General features: G+C 44.4%; 1 protein-coding gene across 1 annotated transcript in view; it reads left to right on the top strand.

Moving 5' to 3' along the window:
• Positions 1 to 14,429, top strand: part of SKAP1 (src kinase associated phosphoprotein 1) — a 958,799-nt gene that overhangs the window by 261,875 nt on the left and 682,495 nt on the right. The window lies entirely within an intron of this gene.

Here is a 14,429-nt window from a genome sequence, read left to right on the forward strand (position 1 = left end):
GCATCACTATTGTGGGCGGTTAGGCCCCCTCAATGTCACTAATGGGCGCGTGCCCCAGCCATGGCATTACTGATGGGGGTACCTACGTAGTTGTTGTTATTATTATTATTATCCTTTATTTATATGGTGCCACATGGGATCCGCAGCGCCCAATTACAGAGTAAACAAATAAGCAAAACATGAAGACAGGGACTTACAGCTCAATACAATATAGGACAAGTACAGAGTATATAAACATATCTGCGTCAGTAAACAGCACTGAAATAAGTATCAGGGTGGCAGAAAACCGAAGGATTTGGTGCCATCAAAGGGAGTATTGAAAAGAAGATAAGTAAGAGACGTAAAAACACATGAGGGAAGAGGACATGCTCGTGAGAGCTTGCATTCTAAAGGGAAGGGGCACACAGACAGGGGTGACACAGATGGGATGAAAAGTGAGCGTGGGCCAGAGAAGTCTTATGATGAGAGATGGCTTGGTTTGGTGAAGAAGTGGGTCTTGAGAGCCCGATTGAAGTTTTGTAGAGAGGTGGAGAGTCTGAGGGGGAGAGGTAGAGAATCCAAAAAAAGGGAGCAGCACGCGCAAAATCTTGGAGGTAGGAGTGGGAGGAGGTAATCAAAAGGCAGGAGAGGCGACGTGCATTAGCAGAGCTAAGAGGACGGGCGGAAGTGTAAAGGGAGATAAGGTCAGAGATGTAGATGGGAGAGGAGTGAGTGAGGGCTTTGTAAGTGAGTGTGAGAAGATTGAAATGGATTCTAAAGGGGAAGGGAAGCCAGTGAAGGGCTAGTAAGAGAGGAGAGGTGGATGTAGTGCGTTTGGTGAGGAAGATGATCCGGGCAGCAGCATTGAGGATAGATTGGAGTGGAGAGTTGTATGTGTTAGGTATGCCAGTCAGGAGGAGATTACAGTAGTCCAGTCTGGAGATGACCAGTTAGCGAATAAGGGTCTTAGTGGCACCCTGGGTGAGAAAGGGTCTGATCCTGGAAATATTTTTGAGATTAAAATAACAGGTTTGTGATAGTTACTGAATGTGTGGTTTGAAGGAGAGGGAGGAGTCAAGGATTACTCCAAGACAGCGCACTTGGGGGCTAGAGGAGATAGTAGTGCCAGAGTTCTCCCTTTAATGTGACGCGCACGACATCTATTCATGCTGCATGTCGACCATTTGGTGTTAACCTATTGACTTTCTGTCTAGCCACTGTAGCTCTATAGACCGCATACCAAATTTTTTGCACTACGCTTTTACCAGTGTGCGCATGTGCAGTGATTGATCAGCGATTGTGGACACACAAACTGACAGGTAGTGAGTGTTTGGCGGTGGTAATAGGATGGTTAGAAAAATGCAGGCATCTCTGGACATTTTTCTGGCCATGTCGCAATCAGTCACTGTGAATTTGTACGCAGCAGGAGAGGTCCTTGATACTTAGGTCAGATGCTCATTCTGAGACACATTAGGGTTGTTCAGAGGTTGGACGGTGCGACCCATATTCCTGCTTTCGTACACAAGTGGCTGATGTGTACACAAGACGGCAGCTGAGACATTAGCATATATTCACAAGTCCACTGTGAACTATGAATCATGCTTTTAGTGTCGTATCAAGGTGAAGATAGTGTACCTGGTTTGAACTGCCACATAAGTCCCATTATTCTTAAACATTTGGGTAACTGTTCTTGCAGCTCCATATCCATTGACTCCATTGGTTAAAAAAAAGAATACAGGTGAACAGGAGTGAAATATGTGAGGGTAAAGCACATACCTAAGAGCAGTGAATGGGGCACATTTATAATAATTGGGTGAGTGCAATGAGTGGGTACTAGGGACCTTATTCAGCTTCAGTTGTAGTTTTGCTATTTTAGCAAAACTGCAACAGGCTGTGATCGTATGCTTGGGGCCACCCTGCACAGGGCAAGGCCGGCCAGCATGCAAATACCCAGCAGAGATGTGATTGCAATATGATTGCATTGCTGATTTGTGGATGCCCCCCCTTTGCAGCCAGTCTGCGAAGGCAGGCGCCGAGCAGCCATTCTTTGGGTTGCAGCGCCCGGCCTGAACCCGCTCCCGTTTCCGACGGCATACCCGCCCAACGCCACGTTGACGCTCTGCCTGTCAGTCAGGCAGTGGCGTTTGCATAAGTGAGATGCGATTGCATCTCACTGTGTGCACATGCGGAGTACGGCTGCTGCGCGTGCGCACTGGGGATTAATAGTTCAGTATGCGAACCATACTGTATAAAGCCCTGAGAACGGTACTGGAAGCAGTGAGTTAGGAAACAAGTACAATTTAATAACTGTTTTACAAATAGCAGCATTAGTTTGTTTTTGTTTTTTTACCATAGTAATTTCTTCCAATGGCCTTCAGTATTCCAGACTTATGAAAAATTTAGCAGTGCAATTTTTTGTATGGGAAATCCCAGGATGCTAACTTTTAATTGTATCTATATTTTGGGCTCCTAATATACTGCAAGAAAACTGCAGTAACACAGGCCACTACCTCTAAAAAGTGCAGTAATAAAAGAAACAGACATTTGTATCAAAAGGGTTAAGAAAAGCACAAGGAAAAGAAAGTCAGAGTGTTTTACAAAACAAATATCAAATAATGTGAAAGAAAAAAAGATGGCCTTTGGGCAATATAAGCTGAAGTAAAATAGCTAAAAAAAGCTGAAGAGAAAATGGCCCAGTCAGTAGATAAAGGGGGCAGAACTTGGGATAAGTGTATAAGTGAAAGGAGAAAAGCAGACAGAGGAATAAGACGACTTAAAAGTGAGAGTCTGGTCAAGGGAGACAAGGCAATAACAGATGATCTAAATACTGTGGACCCACAGTTAAGGCCCTACACAGCGGCCGTTGTTCAGTAATGAACGAGAAATTGTTCATATCTTTCAGTGTGTAGGCACCAATGATGAACAATGCGCGGCCTCTCGGTCGTTCATCGTTGGTGCCAGCTCGTTTATACCTGCATGCCAATATGGACAGTATCGTCCATATTAGCGTGCAGGGCTACTGTGCTGCATAACTTGAATTGGAGGTACTATTGTGCGTACACACCCCTTTCCAGTTAGACCACACCCCTTTTTGGGTGCTGACTCTATTTAGCATGTGGGGGTTGGGGGAAGACCAATAATTATCTTGCCTCTGGGCAACTGAGATGAAGTTATGCCACTACCGTACCAATGACCTATACAGTGGCATTATTACTTATTTCTGCTAATGATTATTCTCCCTATACAACCAAGCATCTGACTTGCCTTTCTCATTGTTTGGTCACTTGAAATAGTGACTCCTAGATCCCGTTCCTTTTCTGTAGTTTTTATTATAGTTCCCTTAATACTATATTTGCCTTTGGGTTTTTTAAACCCAAGTGCATGATTTTAAATTTTTTAGCATTACACTGTAGTTACCACGTTCTTGACCATTCATCTAGGCTACCTACAGTAGATCCTCAAATCAATTATTTTACTGTTCTGCTGGGACCTTTTTCTCTGTAAATGCACTTGTATCTACATTATTTCATGAATATTCTTGCAGTGTAATGGGCCCTACACACTGGTGGATTGCTGCCGAGGTGCCCGACGGCCGATAGGTGCCTGATGTCACCCGGCCCCATAGCGCTGCAACCACATTTATTTACAATACACTGCACAGTGGTGCCACTTATTTTGTAATGTCACAGTAGTGCCACTTACACATTATGCCACACAGTAATGCCCCCTTCCATAGGGTGAGTCACAGTGACAGCACTCAACCGGCTGCCTATCTCTCATTGTCACTCACTGTGTAAGATTGCTTTCATAGAGCCCCCTCCTTAATATGCCATCAGAGCCTCGTGGCCGGAGGGAAGGGTCAGGAGTCAGTAGAGACGGGAGTAGAAAGTGATGCAGGTAGCAGCTTGTTGCTTCTGACAGTGTGGAAAGTACTCACGGCTGAGTCACAGCCCTGCCCGTCCAAATGTTTAATGAATGCTGCCGAGACGCCGGCTGATGGACTGCGCTAGTCAACAGTCCCAGCTGCTGCACTCTCCTCCTCCTCCACTTGAACGGTCCTTGAGAGCCAGCCCTGACACCGCTAGTAACAGAAAGTTAGCAAGCACCTAGTAAAAGGACACTGCTTTGGTGGCTGGTCCCACCTCAAGAGGACATTATTAAACTATCGTGCTTCTCCTAATTACATGACTCTGTTATGATATATTTAAAGAGCAAGATGGTGTAAAAATAGTGTAATAATGTCTGTATGATAGAATAGATACACCTCCAGTGCTCAATTCTGTATGTGTATATATATATATATATATATATATATATGTGTATATATATATATATATATATATATATATATATAATTGGAAATCCGCACTCACATCAAAAATGAATTTATACACCTAGAAAAAAAAGAGAAAATAGGGAGGGTCTACAAGTTTGGCGCACAGCAGCCCGTCCACTGACAAAATACCTATGTAAAAATCACCGATTTTACCAAAACAATATATAGAAGAAGCAAGTGTTGGTATTTATCTGTGTCCAGGGCGCGTAAAAAAAGAAAAAGGTAATGAAACTTAACACATCCCTTGTCAAATGGGTATACGATGTCTTCTCCAGGTTATGCAGGCCTATGAGTCCTTTCGTTCAGGTGAATCTTCTCGTTATAAATGGCTCCCAGTTCATGTCAAAATGGAGAGAAATAAGAGAGAAAAAAAATGTGTAGCACCGTTTACAACAGCTAGAATCGAGAATTCCACACAATGAAAGTTTTTAAGGGCGTACCCCACTCACACAGAAACAAGTAAGTGGGTTCCCGTAAAGGTATCTTTATTGCTAGTTTTTTTCACCAATCCCCTCAGGTTAGGTTCACGTAATTAAGCGTGCCTGAATCTCACACCACATGGGGTACTGTAAACACGTAGGGGTAGCGTCTGAGGCAATTTCAATGCGTACCCTCACACAGAGCAAAGCCAGAACATTCATATAACGGTTTCTTTATATCAACAAAAATCCTCAGGTGCGTACCCCAACTCACTCAGTAAACGATGAATGACTCCTATAAAGGTTTCTTTAAATAGATTCACTGGTATCCCTTTGGTGGATCCACAATAGGAAAAGGAACTCTTTCTCCCAAATGCCAGACCAGAGTCATAAAAAAAAATCATTCTTTCTAAAACAGGTTTTTTATTCCAGACATAGTCCAAATTCATACAAAGAAATCACCACACATGGTGACAGAAAAAATAAAAAAGTAAAAATTTAAAAGTACAATAAAAATTCCAAAGGCAAAATTTGAGATAATAATCGGCGTGATTATTCCCTTTTTCCAGAAAAACTACTCACAGTACAGTCGTCCCAGACGACTGTACTGTGAGTAGTTTTTCTGGAAAAAGGGAATAATCACGCCGATTATTATCTCAAATTTTGCCTTTGGAATTTTTATTGTACTTTTAAATTTTTACTTTTTTATTTTTTCTGTCACCATGTGTGGTGATTTCTTTGTATGAATTTGGACTATGTCTGGAATAAAAAACCTGTTTTAGAAAGAATGATTTTTTTTTATGACTCTGGTCTGGCATTTGGGAGAAAGAGTTCCTTTTCCTCTTGTGGATCCACCAAAGGGATACCAGTGAATCTATTTAAAGAAACCTTTATAGGAGTCATTCATCGTTTACTGAGTGAGTTGGGGTACGCACCTGAGGATTTTTGTTGATATAAAGAAACCGTTATATGAATGTTCTGGCTTTGCTCTGTGTAAGTGAGGGTACGCATTGAAATTGCCTCAGACGCTACCCCTACGTGTTTACAGTACCCCATGTGGTGTGAGATTCAGGCACGCTTAATTACGTGAACCTAACCTGAGGGGATTGGTGAAAAAAACTAGCAATAAAGATACCTTTACGGGAACCCACTTACTTGTTTCTGTGTGAGTGGGGTACGCCCTTAAAAACTTTCATTGTGTGGAATTCTCGATTCTAGCTGTTGTAAACGGTGCTACACATTTTTTCTCTCTCTTATTTCTCTCCATTTTGACATGAACTGGGAGCCATTTATAACGAGAAGATTCACCTGAACGAAAGGACTCATAGGCCTGCATAACCTGGAGAAGACATCGTATACCCATTTGACAAGGGATGTGTTAAGTTTCATTACCTTTTTCTTTTTTTACGCGCCCTGGACACAGAATTTATACATCTGTTTGGGTGCTTCCAGTGGGACTGACTAAGCCAGCCACAAATACAAAACCAGAGTTCCACAAAGTGGAAGGAGCACTCACAATCTCAAAATCATACAAAAATTCACATTTCTTAAAATATCATCGTTTAATAGTTGGATCTTGTATTACACCAACTCGCCCTTTAATCGACGTTTCGACCCTACTCCTGGGTCTTTCTCAAGATAGGCAGATTCGGTGAATGTTCAAAAGAGTTCATAGATATAAATGTTACAACATCATTGGAGATATAAAACATAACTCTCTCTAGGAGAAATTCAGGCAACGTCTGTCCAATCTAAAATTAGGCAATCCGCAGACATTATGATAGCCGTGCTTCATCATCAATCAACCTATTGTTCCTCCAATTATTACTGTAAGCTCTCTTCTATTAACATGGCTTATTCAAACCACCTTTGCATAGATCCAAACTAGCCACTTAGTGGATCCTCAAATAGGTCATAGGGAACAACAGCTGAAGTCAAACTGTCCTCCTGCACATGGCTGCCATGGTAAAGGGTAAGGGGTCAACGCTATAGGGATAGGGTCAGTGTTATAGGGATAGGTTCAGCATTATAGGGATAAGGTCAGAATTACAGGTATAGGGTCAGAGTTCTAGTATGAGGTCACTGTTATAGGCATTGGGATAGGTCAGCGTTATAGGGATAGGGTCAGTGTTATGGGGATAGGGTCAGATTTATAGGGATAGGGTCAGATTTATAGGTATAGGATAGGAGTTACAGGTATAGGGTCAGAGTTATAGTATGAGGTCAGTGTTATAGGGATTAGGGTCAGGCTTGTCATGTTTTAGCAGGTCTGTTGTAAAAGCTAGATTTAAATCCATGTTTTAAGGATAGTCCTGCTTGAGCACAGGTGACCTTATAGGGGTATTGTTTTTAGAGCAAATGTGATGTCATGCTCTGTTTTCATGAATATCCCTAAATAAGGCTTGTTATGTCACCCCCTGCATTAATTTTATGTCAAATTGCTTTTCAATGGTTGTGTAGACCGATATGATGTTTACATTTTAAATGCTGGTGTTTTGTTTTTTTCTATTTTATTATTATTTATTACCAGTTATTTATATAGCGCACATGTATTCCGTAGCGATTTACAGAGAATGTTTGGCCATTCGTATCAGTCCCTGCCCCAGTGGAGCTTACAATCCATATTCCCTACCACATGTACATGTACACACATTCACACTAGGGTTAATTTTATTGGGAGCCAATTAACTGAGAGCCTAAGCAAATATACTAGCAGTATATTTCTGTATTGTGGGAGGAATCAGTACCATGACGAAATGCACACAAACACGAAGAGCATGTACAAACTCCACACAGTAAGGGCCATGGTAGGAATCAAACCCCTGTCCTCAGTGCTGTGAGGCAGCAATGCTAACCATCACATCGTCCATGCTGCTCATTTTGAGGGTCGTTTGGCATTATTTAGGCTTGTCATGTGTTAGCAGGTCTGTTGTAAAAGCTAGATTTACTGTAAATGTTACCCCCTGAAAATTCATGTTTTAAGGATATTGTGTCTCATATGGAGGCAGCCTTTTTGGGTGAGACAAAACAATCAAAACATATTATTACCCCTATAGTCACTGGAGTGAGTGCCTGCCACTGAAGGGCACACTATTATTAAGAATTTGATAGTGTGGGCTGGCTCCTCCCTCTATGCCCCTCCTACCATACTCAGTTTAGAAAATGTGCACGGAGGAGGCGGTCACGCTTATGGAAGCTCCTGAAGGGTTTTCTGCATTTATTTTTCTGTTTGTTAATTTCAGGCAGGACTGGATGGCACCAGCCTGCCTGCTTCGTGGGACTCAGGGGTGAGAACGGCCCAATCTCTTGAAGGGTTAATGGTCCCGTTCCCCGCTGACAGGACACTAGCTCCTGAGGGAAATGTTCGCAAGCCCCACCACGGCGTGCATACATTCCCGCAGCACGCCGCCACCCCTAACAGAGCCAGAAGAAAGAAGAGTGGTGAGTATTAAGCTGGCGTCACGGTTAACAGGTTGCTGGCTATTATGGTGGCATGAGGGTACGGAGACGCACGGCTTCTAACCGTGGCGGATTGCGTCTCCAGACTCAGTACACAACTGCGTCTCAGTACACTGTACACAGTACCCACATTGGCAAACATAGCCTTAAAACGGTTCTGTCTCCATTTTAAGCACAATTTTTTTTTTTGCGTATAATCAGTTTATATTATGGATTTTAAAAGACATAAACAAAGAACGAAAGACACAAGTACAATTACAGATATAGAAACACCTATACAAGGAAAGCTACTACATACAAATCTGATAGAACAAATGCCTGCTGAAGAGATAGCAAACCAGCAAAAAGGAGCGAAACCATCAAAGGCAGTATATACCAAGTGTGCAGGCAGTTAGAGTGTAACATCCAAAGAGCAAGAGATACTCTAATGAAATATCGCAGGGGAATCTTGAATTGCCTGCGGAAGGGCTGCAAAGCACATCAGCATTAAATGGTGTTTTCAAACATGAGAAACGTAAAAACTAAAAGAAAAACAAAACAGGAAAGCCGGTAGGCATCAGGGATAGAAGCTAGAAGCAGTAGGAAGGAAGAAAAGGAGAAAATAGGGGGGTAAGAAAAGTAAGAGGTACCACTCAGCAAGCTATGTGTAACAGAGAAATAGGGATACTAACTATTATCCAAGGGAGTGGCCATGTAGGCCCGGGAAGCCTTGTATTCCAGCCAGGGGGACCATGTGGAATTAAATTCACGAGATTTGCCTATCGATGAGAGGAACAGGTCTTCCATTCTCATGAAGTAATCTAGTTTAGTGAACCATGTACGACTCGTGGGAGGGAGGTGGGATCTCCACATGGCCGGGATTACAGCATGTGCTGCGTTACTTAAATGTCGCAGCAAGGAATGTTTGTGTTGGGACACTGGAATATTGGAGTGGTTAATAAGCCAGAATGCTGGATCCTGCAGGATCTGAGTCTTAAGAATAACCTGAGAGATGTGCATAACCTCCCGCCAAAAGGGTTGGATCAGGGGACATGTCCACCAAATATGTAGGAGGGTGCCAGATGGGGAGGAGCAACGCCAGCAGTGGGCTGACGAGGAGGGATACATAGCATGGAGGAGAGAGGGATATCTGTACCACCGTGTCACCACTTTATATTGAGTCTCCCTGATCTGGACACAGACAGAGCGCGTGTGGGTTTTCAAGAAATTTTTTTCCCAGTCCCTAGGCGACAAGGAAATGCCCAAGTCCCTCTCCCAAGCCACAGCAAAGGAAGGAGTAACGATAGGTTGGGAATGGCAAACAATTTTGTACAGTGTGGAAAATGGTGTGGGCCGGGTCAAGGACAGCAACACAGAGTTTCTCAAATAGTCAATTCTCTAGCGGCGCTCCGAAGTCTAGAGCCAGTCACCAAGAAGTGTTGTATTTGTAGGAATTTCCAAAAGTCCTGTTGGGGGATGTCCCACTTCTCCCTCAAATCTGAGAATTGTTGGACTCCAGTCGGTGATACCATCTGACCGACCCTGAACAGTCCTGTTACAGCCCAACGTGAGAAGTGGGCGGGGTTGACACCTGGAGCAACATCAGGGTTGGCCAGAAAGGAGGTCAAAGGGCCAAACTTGAAAGAGATATAAGGAAGTTTCCGTAATGATTTCCAGGCGGCTAGCGTGATAGTTATAGTAGGATGGGGGAGGGGCAACTTAGGGGAGGAGGGGAGCCAAGGGAATATCTCTGGGAATTGCTGCACGTACAGGCCCTCCAGTTCCACCCATTGTTTAAGTTCGCTGTTTCTCGTCCAGTCTATAATTCTACTCAAAAGAATGGCATGATAATAATTTTTTATATCAGGAAGTTGGAGGCCGCCATTCTCGATTGATTTAGTCAACTGGGAATGTTTAAGTCTAGGTCTCCTCCTCTGCCAGACAAGCTGCTGGATCAAAAGTGAGATAGATCGGAACCAGGACTCCGGGATGTGGATCGGGAGGGCCTGCATTACATACAATTATCTAGGGAGGGTATTCCTTTTAACAATATTTATCCTCCCAAACCAAGATAGATATTTCATATTCCATCTAGAGTAGTCATTCCGAATCGTTTGTAGGAGAGGTAAATAATTCAACGAAAACGACTGGGACCCGTTAGCGGACAGCTTAACACCAAGATAAGTTATGTGAGCAGATTGCCATGAGAAAGGGAAAGAACGTTTAAGGTCCACAACGGATTCTGCAGTGGTGGAAATATTAAGAGCGCTGGATTTAGAATAATGAATTTTGAAATTAGAAAGCTGTCCAAAGAGGTCAAGTTCCTTCATTAGGTGCGGTAAGGAGTCAGTAGGATGGGATACTATGGCTAATAGGTCATCGGCAATTAGGGCTAGTTTATACTCACCGTCTCCTACGGCAAAACCCCTGATGGCGTGGTTAGCTCGTATAGCCCTAGCCAGCACCTCAATACATAGCACAAGATCAATGGAGATAATGGGCAGCCTTGCATAGTGCTGTTGCTTATGGTTAATGGGTCAGATAAGGTGCCATTTACGCGCACCTTTGCCGTCGGAGAGTCATAAAGGGCCAGTATCCAAGTAAGTGCATTGGGACCTAAGCCTATGTGCTCCAAAATTGATTTCATAAATTTCCAACTGACCCTGTCAAATGCCTTTTCAGCGTCGGTAGAGAGTAACATAGTAGGGGTAGAACTGTGGGATGCTAAATGGATGAGGTTGAGGATCTTAGTTGTGTTGTCTTTATCCTCTCAGCCAACAACAAAACCTACCTGGTCGTTGTGAACTAAAAGAGGGACCAGCGCACTCAATCTATTTGCTAAAACCTTCGCATATAATTTGAGATCCACATTTAGGAGGGAAATGGGTCTGTAGCTGGAGTAGACCGAAGGGTCTTTGCCCTGCTTTGGTATCACCGAAACATGGACCTCCAGAGAGTCACGGGAGAAATGAGAACCAGATGCAATTGAGTTAAACGCTCGAAGGAGTAGGGGGATCTACCTATCCTTAAACACCTTGTAATAGGCGATAGTGAATCCGTCAGGGCCAGGGCTTTTCCCCGACGGCATAGAGGAGATGGCCTGATCTAGATCTTGAGCAGTGAAAGGGGCTTCTAGCAAACCGAGCTTCGAGGGCGGGAGAACGGGATAGTCTATGGACTTCTGATAGTCCCTTATTTTTTGGAGTGAAAGGTGAGGGTCAGCATCCGAGGGAGCATTCTCTAGGTTGTACAGCAAGGCATAAAATCGTGCAAAGCAAGTCCCAATCTCTGGTGATTTGAATTTGGGGATTCCCCTGGCGTCCTTCGCTGAACTAATAAACAAAGCCGAGTGATGGGCACGTAACGCTTGAGCCAGGAATCGGCCAGGTTTATTTCCCCATTGATAATATTTCCGCTTACATTTACGGATGGAATTGATTATATTATCAGAGAGGAGTTTATTCAGCTGAGAGCGGGCTTCCGACAACTCCACAAGGGTCTCATCCAACAATGACACCTTGTGAGAGGTCTCAAGGGCATGGATCTTAAGTAGAAGACCCGAGATTGCCTTTGTTTCTTTTTATATTTTTATATGTGCCTAGTTATATCAGTTTGCCGCGGAGTACACATTTATGTGACTTCCACACAGGTGGGAGACATCATCTGTAACATTCGTGGCAATATAATTACTAGAGCCTTATCCAAGGAATCCTTACAAAAGGCATAGTAGAGAAGAGACCTATTAAGTTTCCAGGTCCATTGTTTGTGGGGACTGTGAGGGAGGTCTAAAGTCAAAGTCACTGGAGCGTGGTCCGACCAGGTGATAGAGCCAATAGTGGCATCCATGAGAAGCGGGAGGTGTCTATGGCTAAGGAATAAGTAGTCAATACGGAAGTAAATCTGGTGAGGGTGCGAATAAAAGGAGTAGTCACGGCCTGAGGGGTTAAGGGTCCTCCAGGAGTCAGCTAACTGTTGTGTGTGGAGTATTCGTTTGACACGGCGATATTTGGATGCAACAAATCTAGAGGTTTGGGATGACGTGTCAATGCTGAGGTCTAATGTCCAATTGAAGTCCCCACCTAAAACAGTGACACCCTGGAGTAGAGACTCTAACCTCGGGAGATGGGAATTGAAGAAAGACAATTGGGCCTGGTTCGGGGCATAAATCACAGCAAAAGTGAACCTCTGCTCAAAGATTGTACAAATCAAGAGGAGGAGCCTACCCGGTACCACTCTGTGCACGGAAATGTCAGAAACGCGCAAATCCCTGGAGAAGACAATAGCCACTCCCTTGGATTTGCTACCTGGGGTGTTGCAGTAGTATGCTGTGGGGAAGTAGTGACTTGTAAGAGAAGGGATACGAATTCCAACCTTAAAATGGGTCTCCTGCACTAGTGCTACATCCGCTCTTTCAGATCTCAGTAGACGTATAAGGCTAGATCTCTTCTCTGGCATGTTGAGACCACGTGCGTTGAGGGACAGCACTTTAATCTTCCCCGGGGTACTCATGGTGGGGTGAAATAGAGCGAAGTCCCATAAATCTGAAAGTGGAGGGGAAGAAGAGGGGGAGAAGGAAGAGCAAGCATGGAAAAAGAGATAAAGAAGAAAGAAATACAAGAACAATATAATAACATCAGCAAAAGACCCGCAGGAGAGAATACTGAACAGTAACACCGTCAGCCACTCTACCGGCATATAGCCAACGGCGGGTTTAATGGGGGGGAGCGGGAGTGAACCGCAACAGGAACCATGGCAAAAAGAACATGTCTGAAACTGACACAAATAAAAATAAAAAAAAGGGAAAAATCCTGCAATAAGAGGAATAGCCGGTAAGTGACAAGGGCAGCAGAAAATCCACAACCCTCACCACCCACCGGCCGGCATAAGCAAACAAATTAAACAATTAGCAAAAACATCCGTTAACAGCTAGGAATTTAACACAATGCATATGTGAAAACTCTTCAAAAAGGAAAACATACCCTCCAACACTGCGGTAGGAGCATGAGTCCCTAGAAGTAAGAAACAATCAGGGACAACAAAGCCATACAGAAGGGTCCCTCACAACAAGCCAGTCTTGGAGGCAGAAGCAGTCGACTGGGCTCTCTTCTTGGCGCCCCGAACCTCGTGCCATGGCTGCGAGCTAGGAGCTCGTTTAGGAAGAGGAACATCAGGGAGGGGAAACTCCCAATCCGGAATGACCAACGGAGGAAGACCCAGTGAAGAGCAGAACAAGGAGAGGTCTGCGTGGGAAGACGGGGTGTACCATTTTCCGGAGGAACAGGCTTGAAGATTAAAAGGGAAACCCCAACGATAATGTAGCTGACGCTTTCGTAGTTCGGCCGTTAGGAGTTTCAATGATTTCCGTTGCTGGAGCGTGTACCAGGAAAGATCCTGATAGAGGCTTATTTCAGAGCCATTGAAGTCAATACCGTCCAATTGATGGGCTTTGGACATAATTTCCTCTTTCTGGGCGAAATAATGGAGCCGGCAAATGACGTCATGGGGCTGCTCAGGGGAGAGGCCTCTCGGCCGGAGGGCTCTGTGGGCTCTGTCAAAAGTGATAACGTTGTCTGAGTCTTTATTCAAGAGTTCGTTAAATATCTTGGTCAGAGCGTCTACTAATCCGGATTGGGGAACTTCCTCCGGGAGACCACGGACACGGATGTTATTCCGTCTGCCTCTGTTATCGATATCCGTCATTCTGGACTGTAAGGCACGGATTTCCTTGGTTTGAGCAAGGACGGAGTCTCTCAACAAGGACATACAGGAAACATTAGCCTCTTGATCTTCTTCCAGATTCACCAAGCGATCAGACAGATGTGAGATTTCGCTTTTAATGGAGGTAAACTCAGTCTTGATAGTGTCTTGAAGGTCTTGCTTGGTAGGAAGGGACCTCATGAAGGTCAGGATGTCCCGGAGATCACGGCCGCCCGCTGACGCAGGGTCAGCCATATCGTCAGCCGGATTCGAGGTCGAGGAAGCAGAGGGAGATGTCGGGGGGCGGTGAGAGGAGCGGTTCTCCATCTGTGGGGAGGTCGTGGGATGAAGGAAAGGCCTCAGGTCCGCTTGAGACCTCATGACTTTTTGAGGTTGATTGTTGTTGCTCCGTCTAGAGGATTTCGAGGTACGCCCCAGATTACCTCAGTGGTACCAGGGGGGGGAGTGATTATTAGTGTACTTTAGGGGGTCATTCCGAGTTGATCGTTCGCTAGCTGTTTTTAGCAGCCGTGTGGACGCATAGTCGCCGCCCACCGGTG

This window comes from Pseudophryne corroboree, chromosome 3 (genome assembly GCF_028390025.1).
Source record: "Pseudophryne corroboree isolate aPseCor3 chromosome 3, aPseCor3.hap2, whole genome shotgun sequence".
NCBI classification, from domain to species: domain Eukaryota; kingdom Metazoa; phylum Chordata; class Amphibia; order Anura; family Myobatrachidae; genus Pseudophryne; species Pseudophryne corroboree.